General features: G+C 46.2%; 1 protein-coding gene and 1 long non-coding RNA gene across 6 annotated transcripts in view; one reads left to right on the top strand and one right to left on the bottom strand.

Moving 5' to 3' along the window:
• LOC144169628 (insulin-like growth factor 1 receptor) overlaps positions 1-4,618 on the bottom strand; it is a 208,523-nt gene extending 203,905 nt beyond the window's left edge. For all 3 annotated transcript variants that reach the window (XM_077698880.1, XM_077698881.1, XM_077698882.1), the window contains exon 1: positions 4,070-4,618. The gene's annotated coding sequence lies outside the window, so the exon portion shown is untranslated. The remainder of the gene's footprint in view (positions 1-4,069) is intronic.
• Positions 4,619-4,891: 273 nt separating this feature from the next.
• On the top strand, positions 4,892-21,153 carry LOC144169625 (uncharacterized). Of its 3 annotated transcripts, none has more exons than XR_013322483.1 (5): positions 4,892-5,011; positions 6,673-6,753; positions 10,110-10,333; positions 16,229-16,434; positions 19,852-21,153. It is a non-coding gene; the product is annotated as an uncharacterized LOC144169625 (long non-coding RNA). The 3 variants fall into 3 exon arrangements; XR_013322482.1 differs by having other exon boundaries at positions 16,229-16,395; positions 19,852-21,151; XR_013322484.1 differs by lacking the exon at positions 4,892-5,011 and adding an exon at positions 5,021-5,383 and having other exon boundaries at positions 16,229-16,395; positions 19,852-21,152.
• Positions 21,154-22,191: the final 1,038 nt, after the last annotated feature.

Below are 22,191 nucleotides of genomic sequence, written 5' to 3'. Positions count from 1 at the left end.
GACACGGGTTTCGCTACATGACTTTTTTACTTCACCTCCATCGCAAATTGTTCTCGACACGTTAGCTAATGTTCGCAGGTCACTTAGTTTTCGACGATACAATAGTGCCACGCAGGCTATTGTGCGGCCCGATTGCTCAACGCGACCACTTTATCGTGCAGGGGTCATTGTTTCAGGAGCACTTTAAAATTCGCGGTCGAAACGCGAGATTTCTCTCGACAGCGTTTATTTCAAGCAGGCGGTCGGGCATTGCGCAACAAACTTTTTTTCCATACGGCGAATTTGCTGTCAGTGGAAAAATACAATGTAAGGAATTGAACTACGCACAGACAAAGGAAAGTAAATAAACTCGGTTCGTAAACTAGGGTTCGATGGAGTGCCAGGAACGTTTTTTTTTTTTTTTTGAGAACTGAAATAATTGAGTACGATTAAGCCGGTCATATATTACCCTCAAAAGCCAAAAATAGTATTTCGGGAGATTTAAAGCGCCGAAGCTACATCTGGACTAAGATGCTCACCATAGTGGAGCGCCCCGGGTTAATTCCGCAAGCGTGTTTTCGTTTTTCGACTTCACCAGAAAAGCGGCCGCCGGGGCGAGGATCGGACCCACGTACTCGGGCACAGCAGCGCAACGGCTTAGCCACTGAGCCACCGCGGCGGGAATCCCCCTGACGCTACCTTTACGTAACAATGTTCACTAGGTTAAATCGCGCGTAAAGTTTCGGAAACAATTTACTGAAAAGAACAGGCTCCAGCATTTGTGAAAGACGGCTTTGTCACGCTTATTACGGTTTCTCGCGCTTACATCTCCCCGTGCATTAAAACGGGGCGGCCCCTGACCTCGTTCTAATTTCCCGCGCACGGCGAGGCGGGTCACGCTTGTTTTTGAACGCTTCTCACGTATCACCTGTTCACAATTTCAGCCCGTTCGGTGCAAACAGCGAGCGAGTTAGCAGTAGCCTGAAACGGAAAGCGTGTCTCAAAGCGAAGCGCATACATTACGCACAATAAGAGCCCGTTGAGAACGTACTTGTGACAGAGGCATGAAGGACTGTGAATACGCCTACACCGACAGCAACTGATTTGACATCGTTTTTTTTTTCTTTTGAACTTTTATGCAATTCATCACAGAGCCTTTAGTGGTAACGCCTCTGCACATTCAGCGCGCCATCGTAATTCAGAAAACAAAATTAAGAAGCCCTTACACTTTATCGAACTTCTAAGGGTGTGATTTCTTATGTGAAGGCTCCTTTCCCATTTTACCCTGCTTTTTTTTTTCTCCACTAACACCCTAACTTTCCTTTACTAATATCTACTGCTTCCCACTTCACTTTTCCGCCAAGTTTAAAGCCTAATTTCTGGAAGCTAACTTTCCTTTACTAATCTCCACTGCTTTCCGATTCACTTATTCAAGAAATGTTATAGAGCCTTTACACTCGGCTACAATACGTCGCACAAATTCTGATTCCCGTTCGCAACTTGTGTACAATTCTTTACTCGTGCAACTTGATCGCGGATAAGCGTCCTTGATCGCTAGCAACTCTCCCGGGCTTCAAAAAGTCATGCACTCAGTTTAGAATGATCAAAGAGCTTTTACTTTGTGATCTTCTGCTTCTTATAGATACCAAAGGATTTATCCGTTCTTATTCCCCCTTTTTTTGTGGTCGTCTTCGATTACCTCCCTTTCTTTTTGATTGTCTCTGGTGTTCCTGCGGCGCTTCCAAGTTTCGTAACTTACTTTTTCCTAAACCTTCTGGCTCTTCTTTACTGCGTGTGCACAGTTTTTATGTAAAGATACCATAGACTCTTTGCCGCCAATTCCTAGTCATCCACACTTCGAAGCCGTTCTTTAAAAGACATTTTGCTCTCTGTTTTTTTTTTTTTTTTTCACTGAGTGCAAAAGAAAGCACCTCTAAAGAAGAAAGTCCGCTAGCTGCCTTACCTGTGGATAAGTGGAAGGTATCTTTTATTTACCTGTTTTTTTAATCAATTTCCTCAAAATTTTTACATATTCTGTACGCTAGTGGAGAGGGCCCATAAACACCAAATAGTGTCACTATTAGGTTATTTAGTGACACTAGCACCAAAGTATCCTGGACTGAGGACACCCCCACATGGAGTGCGCCCGCAGATTGCGCTTGCTGTTATGTAAGGTATACTCACACCTTCAATCTATCTCTTTTCTTTTTAACAGTCACTGCTTTGATGGGCCAATCTGTTTTTCACCTACAGTTGCCGCGCTGTTTGCTACCGCGGTAAGTACGGGCGCTGTGGCCTCCTGTTAAGAAAACTGTCAAGATGCTTCTGAACAGTTCACACCCACAGCTTACAGAACAAAACAAAAAAATTCTATTACTTCCCAGTACCACAGTTGGGGAAACATTTATCACGAGATGGAAAATTAAGTATTAGATTTTGCACGGGCCGGACTTCCGCTACCGGCCGCACAGGTAATAAATAGAGGAGTCAGCGCGCGTCAATGTTATAAAAGGGAAAAGCCGAGGAGGAGTATCTGATTTGTCGAGCGTGTCCGCGAAAAGACGTAAACAACCCTCCGCGGCTTTCTGTACAAACACGGACCAGCGCGCGGCTGCATAAGCAACGTCTGCGTCAGCTTCTGTGCCGCCTCGACGGAGCCCCACGCACTCGCGGCCGCGCGGGGAGAAAGGGACAGGCAAAAAGCGCACAAAAACACGCGCCGAGCAGGAGGGAGGGGTGTGCGGGCAGGGGAAAAAAGCAGTAGTGGCGGCGGCGTCCGAGCGAACCCAGGGACCCTCCCGGCAGGACGTCGAACTGGTCGAACGCCCCAACAAAGACGACGACGCCACCGGGCCGCTGCCGGCAGAACGCGTGGCCTAGCCCGCGCTTTAGGCCTAGCGAGCTCGGCCGCAGGGGCCCCACGCTACGAGCCGCACAACAGACGGCGAATCGCACCGACTGTTGTGCTCGGCGCCGGCGTCATCCCAGCGGCGGCGGCGAGTCGCGCCGCCGGCATCGCAGCTCCCTGGAGACGACAAGGCGCAAAAACAAGCAAGAGAAGCGTAGTAGAAACGCGCAGGCCGCTTGCTTGCCGCTCGCAAGGCTTCCAACAATGGTAGTAGTACACAAGACACGACCGGCGACCCTCCGCCGGCACCTCGGCGGCGGCGGCGTCCAACGCTGTTGGCACGAAATAGCAGCGGCAGCGAGAAATAAAAGCAAAAACGCCGGCCGGTCTTTATTTCCTCCGCGCGTTGACGCGTCGCCCGCACTCGCCAGTCTCGCGCAGCTAGCAGAAGGAAAAAAGTAGCAGCGAAACAGCGCCGGCGTTCGTTGGTGGTGCTTTTCGAAGCCGTCCTCGAACGACGAGATACCGACAATGCCGCTCCAATTTCTCCCCTCGGCGACCCGCGCCGCGGCCTCCCTCGTTCTTTCGGACGCCACTGCCGCCGAAGATAATCACAGCAGAAAAAATGCCGCCCGGCCTCAATAGGAAGAAGCAACAGAGCGCAGTTCGCGCTCCTCGTTCTGTTTGCTTCACCGGCGCAGAAGCGGCCGACGCCGCTGAGATCACGCAAACAAACGCCTACGGTTACGACACTAAAAGCGGCACAAAAGCGCCTCCTGACAGTTTTCTGTGCCGTCCCAAGGTGGTGGCGTGTTGATCTAAGGTTCCAGCAAGGCCGCGAAGTGTTGAACGGCCACAAAAACAAGACGGAGCAAACAAGCAAACAAAAGAAACACAAGCGGGCCCCTCGTGCGCATGGCAAGGTTTTGCGCCGCGTTCGAAAACAACCCGAGCGGACCCGAGAACGTTCGCACCGCAATATTTATTTTCGCGAAGGTCGGCTCGGCCCGCACACGAAAGTGATCGTAAACAGCGACAATAGTCAATGGCGCTAGCGAGGCGGCTCAAACGTCGCGAGCCACACAAATACGTACCCCCGCGATGTTTTGCTCCTTTTTATTTTCAGAGCAGAAACCGACCGAACCAGCCGCTAACCCTCGCGTCGGGGACGGCGATTGATGCCGAAGGTTGTTTCCCCGGTCGCGAATCGAAATGCCCCGAAGACGTGCTCGGCCCTCTCACCTGTTTGTTTCGCCGAAATTCAGCAATCCGATCGTGAGGCACGCTGGCACGGTCCGGGACACCCAAACAAGATCGCTGCCCACATGGATGCAAGCGTCGACACGAGAGGAAAACACGGCGGCGGCCCGAGTGGCAAAATCAGCTCGGCGTCAGCACGGTCACACACAACACAGCACAGCGTAGCTCATGACGGGTAGACAATCCAGCGACGTGCTAGTGGCAGATTCAACGTCGCGGCGTTGTAGCATATTCCGAGATCCGCGGCGTCGGCGAGTTGTTCCTGAACCTCTGTGTGTAGCAAGCACCTTGGTCAAAGCGGGCCGACAGCGGCAGCTCACTGCGTTGGTAGCCGGCGGCCGGGCTGGGATGAGGGTGAACAATCTCGTTACCACTTTGGGAAACAAAAACGCACGGCCACATTCATGCCACTTGATCAATCATTTCCGTACATAGCACTTTAGACCAAATAACAGGAGTCGTTGATTGGCCCGAGAGAGAGGTTGAGTCCAAGTATCACGAGTGGGAGGGGGGGAAAGGCGACCGCGTAGGGGAATCGGGAATGGTCTCGCGGAGATGTAAACAACTGCTGCCGTTGCCAGACGAACAAGCGTTAGTCGCGCTACGCTCAGCGAAATCAAAACCGAAACCACAGCTGTCACCTAGCTTTGTTTTTGTTTTCGGGGTTATGGTTTATCGCATAAATTGTTTAAATTTATATGACCGTTCTATTAGGTTTATTTATCTTGTAGGGGCACGCTTGGGGATTTAAATTGTAGTCATGCCAGTTTCGTTTTTGCTGGTGTCAATCGTGCACTAAGAAATTCGGGAAAAGTCCATTTTGTCCATGGACAAGCGTGATGCGTGAAGCACTGTCATCAATGAACTGTGGAACCTGTGGTGCGATTTTCGCATCTCATGTCTTTCTTCCCCGCTAGGTGACAGGTAATGCTAACAACGTTCTTGAGCCGCGCGGAAGACAAGCGAGTCGACCAGACAAGTACCCGCACCTCTGTGCCTAAACAAAGTCAAGGGGTCGGGCTCGTAAGGCGTAGTTGTGACACTTCAGAAAATGCCACGATCCGAAGTGTCAAAAGTTCGGATGTATCAAAACGGCTTTGGGAACCCATCCCGAGTTTACCTTGTGATGGACGTCGGCAGCCGTCTCGAAAGAAACTAAGCGGAGCACTTGAGGAAAAAAGATAAGAAAAGGAAGATAACGAGAGAGAAAGAGAGATACTCAAAAGAACAACAAGAGACAGAGAGAGATAGCGATAGCGACAACAGAAAGGTCATGGTGTTCGTTTGAGCACAGAAGTAAGTTTCGTGCAATGTCTGGCCGCCGTGATCGTTAACAGTGTAATCAGTGTAATTTCATTTTAGAAGATAAAATTTAGTACATAGCAATTAGTGCATAAAAAACGGTTCTCGTGAGGAAGAAAAATGAATTACAACGTATGGGCGTTGGATGTGTACAATTATTAGCAGTGAGACATTTACTTCACTTCTTGTTGCTATCGAATGCATTGTCACTGCTCTCTGCCTAGTCATTCTTACTGATTTTTCTCTCTTCTCGCAGCTGTCTTCCTTGTTTTCCTCATTGTGATTCTTGTCGACTTCTCTGTTGCACGCTTTGTCACACTCATCACTTTCTCATTTCAACCCTCAACATATATCATGGCCAAACCTTGTTTTAACCCTTCTTCAAAATTCACATTGAATTTCTGGTCACTTGTTGCTGCTAATTACCTTGTCATTCTATTTGCTGAAGTCCTTGCAACACTTCTTGCCACTGTCTTCCTCAAGCCCCTCGACATACTTACCCACACAATTTTTACCAGTCTAGCTGTGCTTCGATCTCAGCCATTATTCTGAATGAAATCAGCGCTTCTGCATAGCATAACTAAATTGATAGATGGGTGCTCGTGGAATAAGGGCAACAGCTTTGCTGCGAGGCACAGCTGTTGTTATTTGTCTATTACTCATGGGCTTTTGCTTTTGCTCAGTGCGGTGTGTGACATCTTTGTAGTGATGCAAGCTTCACACATTTACGATTCTAAACATCATAGTGTCAAGTGGATTGTTCATTAGCGTTATCCCTAGTTCATGTGTGGGTTCATGCACTGAATGTCTTTCAGCACTGCCAGTTCAACTGTTTGGAATAATTGGCAGCTTATTGCATCTAGCGTACTTTACCAAAAAAAAAGACAAATATAGCATAGCTGGCGAGCTTCACAGATATGCTCGCACGTGGCTTTACGCGACCAGCCAATAAAACCACGTCTCAGGTTTCTGATCTTCAGTACGTGGGCATGAGTGCATGCTACCAGAGTTAGTATTTGCATGCCTAAAATAGACAGGTATAGTCATGCGCTCTAAATGTGCTGGTCCAAGGTAATTGCACTAGTGGCAACCTCATTATACCTTGTCTGTCAATTGTTGCTTATGCTTTTTCGTCTTGTTCCGAACGAGGCAACAAGTTACCTCGCGAATTAACCAACATTGGTTTTGGGGGTGTATCCATATAGGGTTGTATTGTAGACGGTCCTCTGTTAGCTCAGTTGGCTCTTGTAATGTTGTCCCCCCACTTCCCGTTCTGTTTTCAGGCTGCTGAAGTGCCATAATGGGTGCCTGCAGTGTCGCTGCTGACATACCATGTTCGGAGTTTCTAGGGGTCAGCTGCTTTGGTAAGATCTCTTCCCCAGCTGTTTTCTCAGTGAAGCGGTGGCCCTTGTATACCTTTTCCTCCAAGCTTGTTGTCACTGGTTGCCTTGACAAACTGCTCCAGCTTTTTATGAGGCATGTATACTGTTTGAAAATGTTCCTCTATCTTCCAGACAAGTGTCGTCAATGCTGCCTCATAGCACTTAGAGCACAACGTAACATTTTAGATGCAATGCATTTATCACGGGAGACATGCAGCACACGGCAGAATGGCATTACGGTGTCCCCGAACTTGACAAGTTAAGATGACACTGGATTGACGAAGGGACAGTGTACTGTAGAACATATTGCAATTGCACGAGCTCAGCTTGGCATAGGCATTGATGCAAATGACCATGGCACTGGTCATATGTTGCAAGCCTTGTAGAAGCATAATCATCATCATTGCCTGTGCTCCACCATTCTTCACTTGCCTTGGAAGAAGCCAAGCCATGCATTCAGAATAAATCGGGCTTCCATTGTGGCAAGACGTCTGCTGCCGTCTCTCTCTTGCCTGGCATGCACTCTACAGACTTATAAGAAAGTTTTTTTATTACAGACGTTTTGATTGGGCAGCAGACTTCTTGTGACTATGAAGGCCGTAGTTGTAATGGAGGAGAAGCGGCCATGTACTATACGAGATTATTTATTTCCCTGTAAGACCCCAGTGGCTTTAAACTTGTAGCCCTTCACTTCAGTCCACCTCTTAGCCAAGGTATAGATTTGCGATGTTTAACGCAGATTTAGATTTGAGTAACACACTCCTTGAATCTAGACCTGAGATAGGCACTCCTGGCTGGAATTTTCAGAAGAGCTACTGGTAGTGCTTTCCACTTGCCGTAGTGGGGCAAAAACTCGAAGGGCTCCCATTCGGAGCAGGTGGTGCAGCCAAGCTGTTTCAAGAAGCCATTGTCAAAGTGATACTGAGTATATACAGGTTTATAAATTCCAGCACTGCCACCTCATGACATCAGGTTGCACCGCAAATAAAAAAAAAGCAACACCTCCTCCTTTTGCACAAGCGATTGAAGGAAGCAGTTCACAGTCAAGACAGCAATGTGTCGGATAGGGGCTATTACGATTTTTTAAAGACGATAGTCTTTCTTGGGCTACTTAAACGCAGAAATTTTGGTCTATCTGTCTGTCTGTCTGTCTTGAAAGGATAAATTTATTATAAAAAAATTCTGGTATTAATGATACAACGTAACAACCAGAAACAAACAAGTGCAGCGCCGGTTGCTACAGAACTAATAGAGCACGAAGGCTGCAAGTAACAGACACTTACAGAAACACATAAACAGCTTCAAGTTAACTGTAGACAAAAGATTAACAACAATTTAGAGTTGCTTACAACCAAAAGATTAACATGCGAGGTAAACAATGATACAAAAACATTTGCTTCAAGAATGTAGCAATATACAGAACAGGTTTGGTTTTATGTCACAACGGGTACTGTACTGCACTAACACACAATTCTAACACCAAAATCACTTGTTACAACGAAAGTCCCTAAGGACACAGGTCTGGAAAACTGGCATGAATAATAACCCGTTTGTTCAAAACCTCAATAAACCAAGTAGACCAATGTCGCCGAAACTCTTCCTCACCCAAAAGGGCCAACTCGCCTTCAAAAAAGGTCACGAGGTGTTGTCTGAAAAAGGAAAGCAAGGGCCACTGCATACGTAGCCTGTGATTCTTTGCTACAGCCCTGCAACGATTACGCCATAGTATATAATCATGGAGAAAGTTTTTATTTCTCTATGATATAATCGCCAATTACTACGAATAGTTTGCCTAGGGGTGTGCCAGGGCACTCGATTGAGCCACCCGGCCAAAGTGAAACTGAATCTGCGCAATAGTCTTATATACCCACAGCCAAATCTAAACGTCTAAGTCCGGTGGCAATCTTCATACTTGTCAACATTGTTGAACAAGAACAAAATGTTACGCCAATGTGAGCGGACAATCAATACATAAGCGATATTTGCAGTGTTCCTTTAGTACAAAATTCATGGATTCTTGTTTTTTGCTATATCAAATGAAATACTACATCAACTGCAGAAAATGCCGCCTGCTGTTGCCCGCGCCACTATAGCTTCTGGCGGAAGTTTAAGAATTTAAGGGAGTTTAACGGAGTAAATTTAAATTGACTTGAGCAAACCTCTAGCGTGTTATCTTGGGAGGAACGAGATGGGAGAGGAACAGCATGAGAGGTGAGTGGGAAAAAGAAGGGAGGTGTTTACATGGCAGGGGTGCCGGTCGACTATCATCTTTCGTCGACATTTGCAACGAAAGGAGCAGATACGTGGCCATGTTTTAGGCACAGGTCCCGGCAAGCTTGAAAGATGCCACCCTATCCAAGGGTAGTTGAGGGTGTGCTCAGTATGGTAAGATACAACAGCTCATTTAGCCCGTACGTATAGCCCCAAATATTAAAGCCTCTGGAGAGTTTTACTCAAAATTACATAAGAGCTGGCCCATGGAGGACAGCATGAGGGAGAACCACGTGCTGAGTGAAGCAAGAGCAAGAGAACCTACTTTATCCCACATGCTGTACTCAGTGCTACACCTTGTTTGTTAGCCTGAAACAACCCAGGAAAGAAGAAATTGGTGCTATTCCTTATGTGCTAAGGATGAGCACTAGCCGTCAATTAGGAAAAGGTAGAGCCCCTAGATAAATTAAGAAATGTTGACCGTTGGGACAGACGTTGAGCATTTTCTAATACACTTGATTAGAATAAACTTCACCTTCAGAACTGGTATTTTCCACTAGTTGTGGCACTAATAAATCCGCATGAAAGTTTACCAGCAATGGTAGCAGCAGGCCTGCACTAAGACAGAGGTTACTAATACATTGAACACACCTCTGGCAACAACATCAAGTGTATGACTACCTGTAGGAACACATCTCATCAGTTGAAAAACGGCAGACCAACTGGATACCGGTGGTTATGCTAGAAGAGTACATTTTGTTTACTCCGTGGTAGTTGCTGACAGGTACTACAGGTTCCCTGAGAATGGGTCAACAAACATTAACAAAAAATGGAGGACAACAAAAACAGGACACACTGATGTTCTGTTGCAAACTGACACATTGCTGTTGCAAATCGACACAAATGTCCTAGATACATGTCCGCCCCCATGTGCATGCAGTACAATGATTGCTTAGATTTGTGTTTTGTTCATGGTTATTCATAGTGACCCATGTCATTCTTCACTCATTCACTGTGCGGGTGAAGGGTGTTCCCGGCCGTTCTTTGCATTAATTCATATGGTGGTTCCCAATGGCGCCACTGTTTGCTTTGCCCCCCATGGATAGATGGATGCGTTTATGTTGCAGGTGGAGCCACAAGCAGAACGTGTGGGCCTTCTTCTGAGACCAGTGAATGCGTGGATGGGCTGGAAGACAGGTGGAACGGGCTGATCTTCTGAGACCAGCTGTTGGTGAACAGATTAATAGGTGTAGGTGCAGCATCAGGTCAGCTGTCCTGCCCTGACCCCAGAGCAGTGCGGCTGCTTGCAACACCACCAGCTGCCTCGGCTTCGTATGGCACATCTTTACTGGTGAGTGTCAGTACAGTGTCCTCACCAAGGTGTTCTTGCTTTCAGTTTGGTAGATTAAGTTATCAGTGATGCATCGACAGAATATGCTTTCGGGGTTTTAATCTCCTGCTTCTCCTCCTCTCCCTCCTCTAAAATCCATCACTCGGCACTTTCCCCCCCCACTTTCCTCCCAGGGTCCTTTGCCAAATGGACCATCGATGTTAGCCAGGTGGAGTGCATGTACCCGTGGGAAATTTTGTAATGAATTTTTCTCAACAATGAAGAAAGAAAGTCTTGTTTTAATTATACACAAAAATGAAACCTAGAAAGGGTATAAGCTAAAACTTCATACAGAAAGTGAAAAAAATTTCATGTTTTCTACCATGGTAGTCTTGTGTCGTGTCTTTCCTCATTTCACACCGATTCAAAATATTTTTTTCCACCTTTATCTCAAAGCCTACTGTCGACATCCTTCTCAGGTACAATTTGTGCTGTTTGCTTTCCTCCATTTCTTCTTGCATTCTTCCCTGTGTGGCGTGTCCTTTCTTTCTCTTTGTCCCATTTTTAGCGCATAACATTTTAATCAAGCGCTCCTAAAAACCAGTGTTTGTGTGCCAGTTTGTGTACCCCTCCAAATCATTGTTTGCGGGTCCCAAAAGTAGCTTAAATGTTACTAAAATTCTTTGTTCATGAGGAAATTCCCATGTGTAGGAAATTCTGGTGCACGCCAAAGATACCTGAAGGCTATGAATTATCCTTAGCCCTCCACTGCAGCGTATCTCATAGCCAATGGTGGTCTTAGGTGTGGGCGACCAGTGCGGTCGCACAGGGGCCGGCGAAAAGGGGGCACCAACCAGCCATGAATGCCCCCCAACCCCCAAGGTTCTTTCCACCCAGCCGCCCTCCCTGTCCTCCATCCATCAAAAGAATGGACTTTGCCGGTTTACTACATTGTAGTGAGGGAGAAAACGCGCATGTCCACATCATTCCAAATTATCAAGCGTGTGCCGAGACACATAGACACTCAGTTTCACACCCAAAACGAGGGTGCGAAGGTGGAATTGGCCCTCTGAGAAACCGCCTCGGAAGGCTTTGAGACGTGGCGTCTGTATTCACAAACCTATCTGAAGTGTAACTTTTGCCTTCCGGCATTTTATGGCACTGTAAACTCGTTTCAAGAACAATATTATGCTGAAAGGGCGCCTGGTCACAAAGTTAGTGGCCCGAAAAGTAAGCTATACTTAAGGCAGAAAAAAGTGACGCACAGAATTGAACTGATCTTATTTTTGAGTAAAGAATGATTTTATTCCTACCATATCGCTACTGTTTGCATGGATATGGACGAAATTTCGTACAATGGTATTTCTACTTAGGAAAGAGGGGTTGCATTTCCTGGGTCTGGCACCAAGATTAACGCTGAAACTTTGTCATTCTCTCAATGTGTTACCTGGGGCATCTGCCTGGGGCTTGCGCACCCACTGTTATAGTTCTCTAGTACTAAGACCCCCCACCACAGCATTTCGCCAACATTTTTGTCTGTCTGGTCCTCTGCACAGCAGGAGGTACACGTACGTGGTACTGCGAAAAAATCTAATTTTACAGGTGTATTCTACGAATAAAAAAACAGGGATGCTTTATTGGTTCCTTGATATGGAGATCTTATTCCTGCTCTTGCTATTTGGGAGTAGCTATAGCACTACTCGTTCCTCTTCTATGCTCGTCATATTCGTGCCTCTGACACTGGTTGGTTGTTTATAAAGGTTTAAAATCAGTAGTCATTATTGGGTCTTTGCTGGTGCACGCTAGCCTCTTGATGAATAAGTACAGTTGTTTGGCATCTCGGTTAATACAACTAAACTTATCTTTTACTGACACGACTCTTTTCGTTTGTGCATTCTACACCGTATCATCTGCTTCTAATTTACATGTTCTGTGACCGGCTGGGACCGTAGGTGGCGTCATGGTGACAACTTAATTCTGACTGGCACTATTTATTTGCCATCTCTGTTGCAGGCTTCAGCCATCGAAATACATAGCTCGCATGAATTAACACAATTTTGTTTTACAATTAGACACCCTCCTGAAAAAAAAAAAAAAAAAGGAATGAATCCGGAAAAGGTAATTATAAAAAAAGAAATTCAGTATCCTTTGGCTCTGTGAAGATGATCAGGGAAGCTGTGGTGCCGAGCTTCAATGTGAGTGATATGCTTTGATCAGGTTGTAGTCCAAGGAGTGCACAAAAAAAAAAAAAAAAAAAAACACGTTTGTTTGTAATTTGCAATTGCGGATGCTTTCTAGTTAGTTACCTGAATGAAACTTGGACGGACTAGAGTTTAGTCCAGCGAACAAACTGGGGCTGCTCCGGTTTCATTCCTTAGAAGCGCATGTACTGACAGCAGATGGGATGCAATTAAGTATGCAATTTTGAAACGGAAATGAAATTTGGTGTAATGTTAGGGTCGTCTCAGTGGCTAATTGTCATATAGTAATTGATTTTGGTATAGTTTCAATGAAAAAAGAGTTAGAGCCGTTTTTTGTGATCATACTCCTTCCGTAGATGAACATGCTTCACTGTGCAACACACAATGTGGGGAAGCCAGTCGAAAATTAAAGACCAAGCGTACAGTACACCGATCTCCCTAAAGTCAGCTTCACCCCAAAACACAAATCCATTGCTCGAAAGACATTTTCTCAGGGGCTGTATAAGCCGTGTTATATCAAAATATGAAGGGCCTAGTACGTTTTGATAATTTTTAATGAGTTTTTTCCTTGTGTGCTGAAGGTGTGCTGTGCAGTTTCATAATAGTACTAGGGATTAGTACTAGGGAATAGTACTAGGGCGCTATGCTCTTATGAGATTGTTCACTACATCACTCTGTAGTTGGAGACGGTCTGCTGGATCCTAGCCGTGGCCAGCTTCGCTGCAAATATGAGAAATGAGTTTGGCAGGGCGGGGGGGGGGGAGGGAGGGGGGGTCGCTTTAGCAACAGTTCGCACAGGGCTCTAATGAAATAAGTGCTCATAGCCCACATGTAGCATTGTCATATTACAGTGTGGTTATAAATCTTACTGCCACTTATGCCTGTTTTAAATCTTATGTGCATAAATGTGGCAGTGATATTTGAAACATTTTTTTTTACTTCGAAAAAGTTTAAGCAGGCGATAGCCAATGTGGTGCAAGTTGTTGTGTCAGCTGTGGGTGTTGGTTTTCAAGAAGAGAGATTGGGACAAGGGATGTTTAGATTGTCAGTCTTTACTAAAGCCTTTGTTTATTCAGTAGATAACAGTATTCATGTTGCATGAACACCTCATCATGTGAGTACAAACATGTACACATTATACGATGAGGCGGTAACATATAGCAGCTAACATCGCCAATTATTGTTTCTTGCTCATTTTCAATTATTATCATTATGATCCTGCATTCTTACTCCTCAGATCATATGGGGAACACTTATTGCTGCTATGTGGGTGTGATTGGAGAGTCACAATCCAATCTCTGCATGCTTGCAATTACATGAAAAGGAAATGCTTGTCAAGGCAGTTTGATAAATGAGTTACATTCCAGTCTTTTCACTTATCTGAAGAAGCGTGCCAGTTTTCATCTAACCCTTTGTGTGATGCTGTCGTTTAACACATACAGTGCAAATTAAGGGGAGAAAGGGGGTTGTGGCTGCTATAATAGCTGGTGAAGTGATAAGTTATAGGTTCGCTACGCGACATGTAATTTACTGTCTCATAACTTTCAGTCACAACTCTAATTAGAATTGCCCCCTAGTTATCTCACTGGCTCTATCACTTTATTTGAACGATGGTAATGAGTATGGGTGTGTGCGTGCGTGCACACGTGTGCAGTGGCACACCTACCCAGGGGGGGGTTAACCCTTGAGAGGTTCGTCGACCCAATCCCCCTCCCCCTCTTCCATCGAACCGACAATCGAATTTGACCGAGCAAACTTTGTAGCCTTGGAAGCTTCTAATGTTGGATGTTACCTGCTAAATATCGAAAGAAAGAGAACATTGTTTTACTTGTATTAAGAAAATAAGATAAGAAGTAAACAGGAGCACTTGTGCTCCTGTTTGGTGCTTAAACACCGACTTGCGCTCCTGTTAAAAGGTTGCAAGCTTTTAAAACTCTGCGGACCAACTTGCGTATAACTTGAAGTGGTTTAAGGAAAAGAATGAGAAAACTTCTCAGTGACACAAAAAGTGACTGTGGGTGGGAAATTTTTGAATCCATAAGAATCCCTGGGGGGTTTAAATTAATCCGTAGCCCCCCCTCCCTATGTAGCACGCGCCTCATAGCCCATGTCAAACCGCAATTACAATTTTAAATGCAGAGCATTTCTTTAACTCACGATGTCACCCGGCGTTGGCGTGCCTCGGCGTCCGCAACAGCCATTCCAGGTGCGCCCTCTCCCCCACTCCTCCTCTCCCGCATCACGCTACCCTCCTCGCTCTCAACAACAGGTCCGCACCCCTCCCCCTACACTGTATAAAAAAATAATACTTACCAGCGCCTGGTTTCGATCCCACGACCCTGCGGGCGGAACGCAAGGTACATGGTGCTCTACCCACTGCGCCACAAAGCCGACGCAGAATGGAAGGCTACGAACGCGCCTTATATCCTTGACTCATTCGAACTACGTCAAGAAGCTGCTGATACAACGCATTCACTACCTGTGGGCGGAACGCGAGGTACATGGTGCTCTTCCCACTGCGCCACAAAACCGACACAGAAGGAAAGGCAACGAACGCACCTTATATCCTTGACTCATTCAAACTACGTCAAGAAGCTGCTGATACAAGGCATTCACTACCACCAACTCCCCAAACACTAAACGTTAACGTAATACACCCACCCCTTATGCGACGCATTTACTCGAGTCCCCCTCGCAGGGAGATGGGCCCTTTTTTTTTTTGTAGGGCTGTAGCGTCGGCGCTCTTCATAATTAATCGATCAATCAATTTTTGTAGGGCCACATTATGCCACTTTCTGAACTTTTGTGCGCAACTGCAGTCATGAGATTTGAATCATTCATCGACTTTAAAAAAAAAGGGCGCTGGAGTTTCCCATAGGTTGGGACTCAGCATGGCCGAGCTTGCCTTCTGACCTCAGATAAAATCGAATAAAATCAGATCAATTTTTTTTTTGAAAGCCAGAAGAAGTGAATTTTTAATACTATAAGCTCTGTAAGAGCTGAAGTAACCCCCCTCTCCTGTTAAATAAAAAGGTTTGGTTTTCCTTTATATAAATGTATCTCCAGCGTTTATAACATCTTAGGGAGGAAAGCGGCAACGTTTCTGGCACGGTTAGAAAAACCAGTGAACATGGATAACGATGATGTCAGGCTGAATAGGCTGCCAGAAATATAGGTTAGTTTGAGTGCTCAGCTCAAATTGTGCCAACGTATACTATTTCATTCACTTGTAGGCAGATTGCATTTGAGTTCGCATTCAGACGCATTTCAAGATTCGGCTCTATCCCTTTCTCAAAACTGGCTTTGCCATGCATTTTTAAAAATTTTTATTGATATTAGTTATTTATATTTATTTTTGTGTTTATTTACATATTATTATATTTTATATTTGTTGTCAAAATTCAACCCCCCCCCTTCCAAACAAAAATCTGGGGTGCGCTAATGTGTGTGTGTGCGTATGCGTGCACGCACGCCTGCGTTCATGCTTGTGTTTGTTATTGCTGATGCTTGAGCACAAAACGAAGGTGCTAAGAGAGTAGTGCGTATTGCTTTTTCGGTCTTTAGGGAAGAGCTTTGTCCGTGCATACCCAGCTTTGAGCCCCACTTGAGGTGGACAGTACTGGCTAGCTGGAGTAACAGATTGTAGACATGATTCTACAGTTTGGGCTTTCCAGTTGGCTGGTGCCTCTAGACATAAACTCCTATTTGCTGTTAGGTGACGGACGCCAAGAAGAAAGAGCTGCTGACGAGTGCCTGGACCCTCGCCACCCCCTCTCCATTCAAGCCAATGGGCTCAAGGAACCTGAAGTTTCAGCACCGGTGGATGCAGCGTTGGAAGCAGAGTTGCGAGCCAAAAACAGAGAATGGCTCCTCCTGCAAGTGGTGCGTCCTCTCATTGCCATCAGACAGGTTTGGCCGCTGGTAAAGTGTGTTGTCGCAATTTGGCAGCTGGAAAAAGGCAATCGATGCTTTCTGTTAGCATAAAAACAAAACGTTTCATAAAAACAGCATTTTTGATCCAGAACACTGTGTGCATGTATCGGAGGGGAAAAGGGTGTTGATTGGCCACAGCACTGATGCGAGTCTTTTGATTGATTGTAGGGTATAACGCGCCGACGCAACGCAGACGATGAGGCACGCCGTAGTGGAGGGCTCCGGATTAATTTTGACCACCTGGGGATCTTTATCGTGTGCCGAAATCTCGTACACACGGGCGTTTTTGCTTTTCGCCTCCATCAGAAAAGCGGCCGCCGTGGCCGGGAATCGAACCCGCGACCTCGTGCTCAGCAACGCAACGCCTTAGCCACTGAGCCACCGCGGCGGGTGATGTGAGTCTTTTAAGGCAACAAGTAGCTTAAAACAAGAAAACCTTCTTTCTGTCATCGTGGCAGTACCATGTTGTGGAAGCCAAAGAGGTACTCTCTATGGCTGTAAGTGTAAAGATGTTGGGGAAATAATAGATGAAATATAATCCCAACAAAACAAAGCAAATTTTGAGGTGCTGCATTGATCATGTGCATGCAATGGCGATGAGTCTCTGAATAAGGATGTAAAAGAGAGCCCCATGCCACTACTACTACTTGCACAAACTGGAAAGAGCAAAATAAGATGTCAGCATGCAACCACACTATTTGAGAAAGCTTGCTTTAAAACTGGATGCTCTAAAAAGGTCTGCTGTATTGGTGGATGATACAACTGATATTGAAGGTGTTGAACTGTTTTCACTGTGTGTGTGCTTTGTGGACCTAAGCAAGCTGCCATCAATTTCTACAGTTTATTCCCATTAGCAACGTGACAGGGAGAGTCTTGCTTGTACAATAGTATTAAGAAATATAGCAGTTCGCATAGTTATTGCAATGGAATACCAATGATCTTAAAGGGACACTGGTGATTTGTAAACATTGCAGGATTACTAGCAGAAATTGTAGTCTCGAGACTCTAGGCCACATTTCAGCCACTCTCGCTGCATTTACGTGACTTTATTCAGTAGAAAAATCAATTCAAGAATGCTGTCCTCCTTTCTGCATCCTCCTTGCTGATTTCCTATGACGTTTCGTATGCCGTCAAAACAAGAAGGCTTGGCTTGTCTGTGCTACTGCACGGCTCGCCGACTGTCCAACAGAATCAGTCGGCTGGCCGCTGGTGGGTCGTCGCAATTCATTCACTCTGTTGAAACTGAGCCACAAAACTATGTGCCTGGAAGAATGTGCCTTTAGTGTGTTAGTTTGTTGACTGTATCAAGCTCTAAATCCAGGTCGCTCCACACAAGCGCACGTGCGATGCTTCGCTGACTGGTACACTAGTAGAAAAGCCTAAGGCCAAGTGAAGGCGAGAGAAGAGTCAGCAAAGTTAATATAGGTACTGAGGAATTAAAATCAACTGAAACTTTTATCGTACAGCATAAAAACGAGGTGCTGGAAGCACTTTTTGTGCTGGGTGAACTAGCACAGCGGTCAGCAGCACAACCACACATCTGCAAAGGCTTTTCTGGCCTAATGAATGCCACCGCTAGAGGTGAAATATTTGTGGAAATTTGGGGGATGATCACTGCACGAGTGCTATTCAAGAAATAGAAAGCTGCTTGGAATGCTAAAACTAGATAAAAATGTAAACAGGCTATACATTATATACTTTATATTTGCGCCCCTGGAAGCGGTGGATTTTGGCTGAGTAGTCTGGAGGGTGCAGGGTTTTGCGATTTGCAAGTTCGAATCTCCAATAGTGCATGGTTTGCTTTTTTTATTATTATTATTATTATTTTTTGAATTTGATTTGGGGGGGGGGGGGGGGCATGTTTTCTATACTGGATTCACCATTTTTGGGCTGTAACGCTTATTGCTTGTGGGGTTCTACATTTCACACACTAGTTATTCCCCACCCCGCAGCCATCGCGCTCAGCAAACATGCCTTGGGAGCGCCGGTTGCGGAGAGAGAGAGAGAGAGAGAGAGAGAGAGAGAGAGAGAAAGACTTTATTTATGGCCAGCAGGGAGTGGGAGGTCGGGATGCGCACGGGTCTGTTGTTTGCGGAGGCAGACAAAGGCAGGGGCGACAGGGCAAAACACCAATGGCAGCATTTATTGCAAAGTGCAAATCAAATACACTGCATACAGACTGATCGTAGGCCATAACGGTAACACTGGGAGCGAGGCATTAAACAACGCTAGAGATCGAGATGGTTCGACTCACCGATGGATACTGGAGCAGTGGGGCGCTGCGCCTGCAAGCGCGGTTGCAGTCTCCCAGCTCGCCCAGACGCGTCCCATTGTGGCATGTTCCCCAGGTCCGGACCAGCGGGCTGAAACGTCCACGCGCTACCGCGTCCCCAAGACAAGAGAGTGTCCTCTCGTCATGCGACAACCCACCAGACCTCGCCTTTTGGTGGCGCTAGTGGTGAAAAAGAACTGGTTCTCGGGTAAGGCAGAGGGGAAGAGGGTCAATGCCTCCACCCTGGCAACAACAAACTCTCCGGTCGCTGGCGCCCCCCCGTATGGTTCCCGTCGCGTGAGCGAGGCGCGTTGTGCAACGCCGGCCGCGATTGGAAGCTAGCCAGAAAGGGGTTCGTGTGAAAGTCGCAATCCCCACATGCTCCACGAGTGAGTTCGCAGAACGCGTGCAGACTGACACTGATGCGCTGGCAAGTTCTTGTTGGTGTGGTGTTGCCGTAAGCACCGACTGCTTGCAGGCACAATCCCGAATCAGCCGACCCCTGGTCTAGTGCGAATGCACCTCTTACGATACAGGCACGAGCCAGGCAAGCTCCAAAGATGGGGGAAAAAGCGCATCGCATGGAAGCGTCTCCGGTGATGCGGAGGGCATTCATCCACTGTGTACGCCTCGGCTAGTAATTGTTACGATTCCAAGCCGTGCTTTTAGGCTTATCTGACGCATTTTACAGCCTACAACATGGCAGAACTGCAGTATGATGATTACTGAGATATTGAAAATGCCTAGCCAACGGTAACGTCGGATGCCAAGCATGTTGTTTCACAGAACCGAAACGGAAACTGGTTTGAATTCTAATCTTGGGCATCGTCCAACCATGTAGCACCTTGTATGGACGTCACTGCATTAGTTGGTGTGGCGGCTGCAGACCGCGCATGGTAGCTTTTCCTCTTTTGGGCTTTTTAAAATAAATACCACCTTATTGACCGGATAAACGGTGAAAAGTGTGTTTATTTGAGACAGTCTACACAGTGCAAGCAAAAACAGGAGCTTGGCAAATTCCCTTCAGTGTCCCTTTAAGTGTATAACAGTGCTGTCTCAATGAGTGGTGCTTGCAATGTATTCAAGTGCATAACCAACAACAGTTTCCCAATTTCATCTATGTTTACTTTCAGGTCTCACAACAAATCTCTGAGATATGAAATTAAGCATGGCAATGTTAAATATATCCAAGTGGGGTATGAGAGCCCTCTCCTATCAATGCCTGCGATGAGAACTGCAGTCTTCAAGATATCTTCCTCAGCCACTGCTTACGCACTGAAGTGATGCAAAACTTGTGAAAACCTTTTCTGTGCGGTTTCTGGTCTTGGGCAGCGGCACATAACTGCAAACCATTGGGTACGATAATATGCTCACTGAAAGGATGATACAAGGAAGCAAAACTGTTCATATAAAGACGCAGTTGAGCTTACAGCTTGTGTTAGCACCCATATGGTGAAACAACGAAAAGTGTGTAACTGCTTTTGTTGAACTCCTTGTTTCCTCTGGATACTGGTTTCTATTAAAATTATATGTACCCGTTATGCAGTTAAATAGTGTGACAAATCTTTTCAAAGGAAAATTTGCGTTTATTCTATACTATTTGTTCTTCCTAAAGATTTATTTCATATCTATGTGATTGACGCACTATAACATCTGTCTGTCCGTTTTCCAAAAAAACCTGGAATATTAAAATAATTTTGCTATAGACGCACGAGCCTCCTCAAAAGTGGCACCAAAGTGAGTTGTAAACATGGTCCACTTACTTGAATGGGTTGCAGTGTGAAACCTGTTAATGCCTGTTCCAAGTTTCTCACACAGGTTGATTTGCCCTGCAGGGCAGAAGGCTGCACTTGAAATAAGTTAAACTTAAAGGTTATAGTATGTTGTGAAGCTACGTTTTGGTCATGTGGTGTGCCATTGTGCAAGGCTGTGGATTAGATTGGGGTACCTGCTGATTTTTAAGGTGCGTTGAAATGCACTCACAGGGCTGATTCTGTTTGCCACCTCCTTAAAACAAAAAATGACAGCTGGGGCGGCCAAGAATGGAACCATTGAATTCAAGGTCAGCAGTCAAGGTCAAGGTCAGTATTCATCAAGCCACTGTGTGCCATTCTTAGTATGAGTGGAAACCTAGCAAAGGCCCACAGACTGCTGTAAAAGCTCACATGGATTAAATAAGCCTAAACGAAACAATACAGGTGCTTTCGTTTTTATTCGCGCTGCCATTATTACCCGTCATTTATTTGTTATGTTTCAGGAGAAAGTAAAGCTTAGAGGGGCCATGCAGACAAAATATAATTTTTTTTTCGGAGAATTGTTTTTTGTAGTGCCCCCAGCACTGTCCAGAAGCAAGCGATGCCGTATTCACTAAGAAATTTATCAATCTCGGTTAAAATTTTGATTCTTCCTCCAAATCGTGTGTGTGTGTGACATCAGCCATGAAGTCATGAGGGCGAGTATTCAAGCCAACTTCCAGTGCGTCATTAGGCTCTGCAGCCTTGGTTATCGTCCGTCCTCCCAGGTGACGCCACCATTGCCAGCCATGGACCGTTGTCCGCCGTTGCTTTATTTTTGACCATATTTGCACCTGGCTTGTTTTTGTTACGGTAGAAAGTAATCGTTTCGTGAAACATGGGGTATGCTCGACAAACAGGGTCACGTAGGACAGCGTCTCTTCCGCCAATCGGCCAGTGTCGTGCAAGACACCTCCTAAGCGGTGGAACGTTGCGCAGCTAAAACAAACATAGGGAACCCAGTCCCAACAACAAGGTGCATTGGTACTTCTATGTGTACGTGTATTTTCGTAACATTCATTGTTTACCCCGCCATTCTTACTTCTGTAAAATGAATATCCATTACATTTAAGCACAAATAGCTTGTTTGGCAAGCTTATAAGCCCTGCCTCATCTGCAATTGCTTCTGCTGGCCTCAGCCAATCGTGCAGCTGGGCATATGACATCATAGGTTCTGTAGCGGGAAATGAGCTAGTGGGCCACTGTAAGGAAAGGACACAAGTTTTTTTTGTTTTTTTTAATTAATACACTGTGACATGGTCTGTGAGTGAACTCGAGCTACCAGTTCAAACCAGAAGAGAAGACAACGAGCTGTGGGCAGGTGGCACGGCAGCTGGGCAAAAATCAAGGAAAAAAGAGAACGAAGCCGGAAGGGCTACGAGTGGAACATGCGAAAGGTCTCGTGCCACAAAGTCACGGGCTGGGCGACATTCCAGAGGAAGAGCTCCTGCCGTCGTTCCTGCTGCGGGTCTTCGGCCAGGGCGTGCCTTTCTCCGCTTCTGGTGGCCTGTCCCAGGACCACGGGGCGGCCTGTTGAGCGGCTCCTGCCAGGGTGCAGTTGCCGAGTGCGGGGCCTTGGCCGATGCTACCGGGGTGCTCATCTCCGAGGTCGTTCCTTGGACGTGGTCCTTGCGAGCTGAGCCGGGAGCAGACATTGGCGCGCTGTCCCATGGCAGGCGC

This window comes from Haemaphysalis longicornis, unplaced genomic scaffold, assembly GCF_048455015.1.
Source record: "Haemaphysalis longicornis isolate Haplotype H1 unplaced genomic scaffold, Haemaphysalis longicornis Haplotype H1 scaffold_2, whole genome shotgun sequence".
Lineage (NCBI taxonomy): Eukaryota > Metazoa > Arthropoda > Arachnida > Ixodida > Ixodidae > Haemaphysalis > Haemaphysalis longicornis.
Note: the sequence above shows the minus strand (reverse complement) of the source record. Positions and strands in the feature narration are given on the sequence as shown.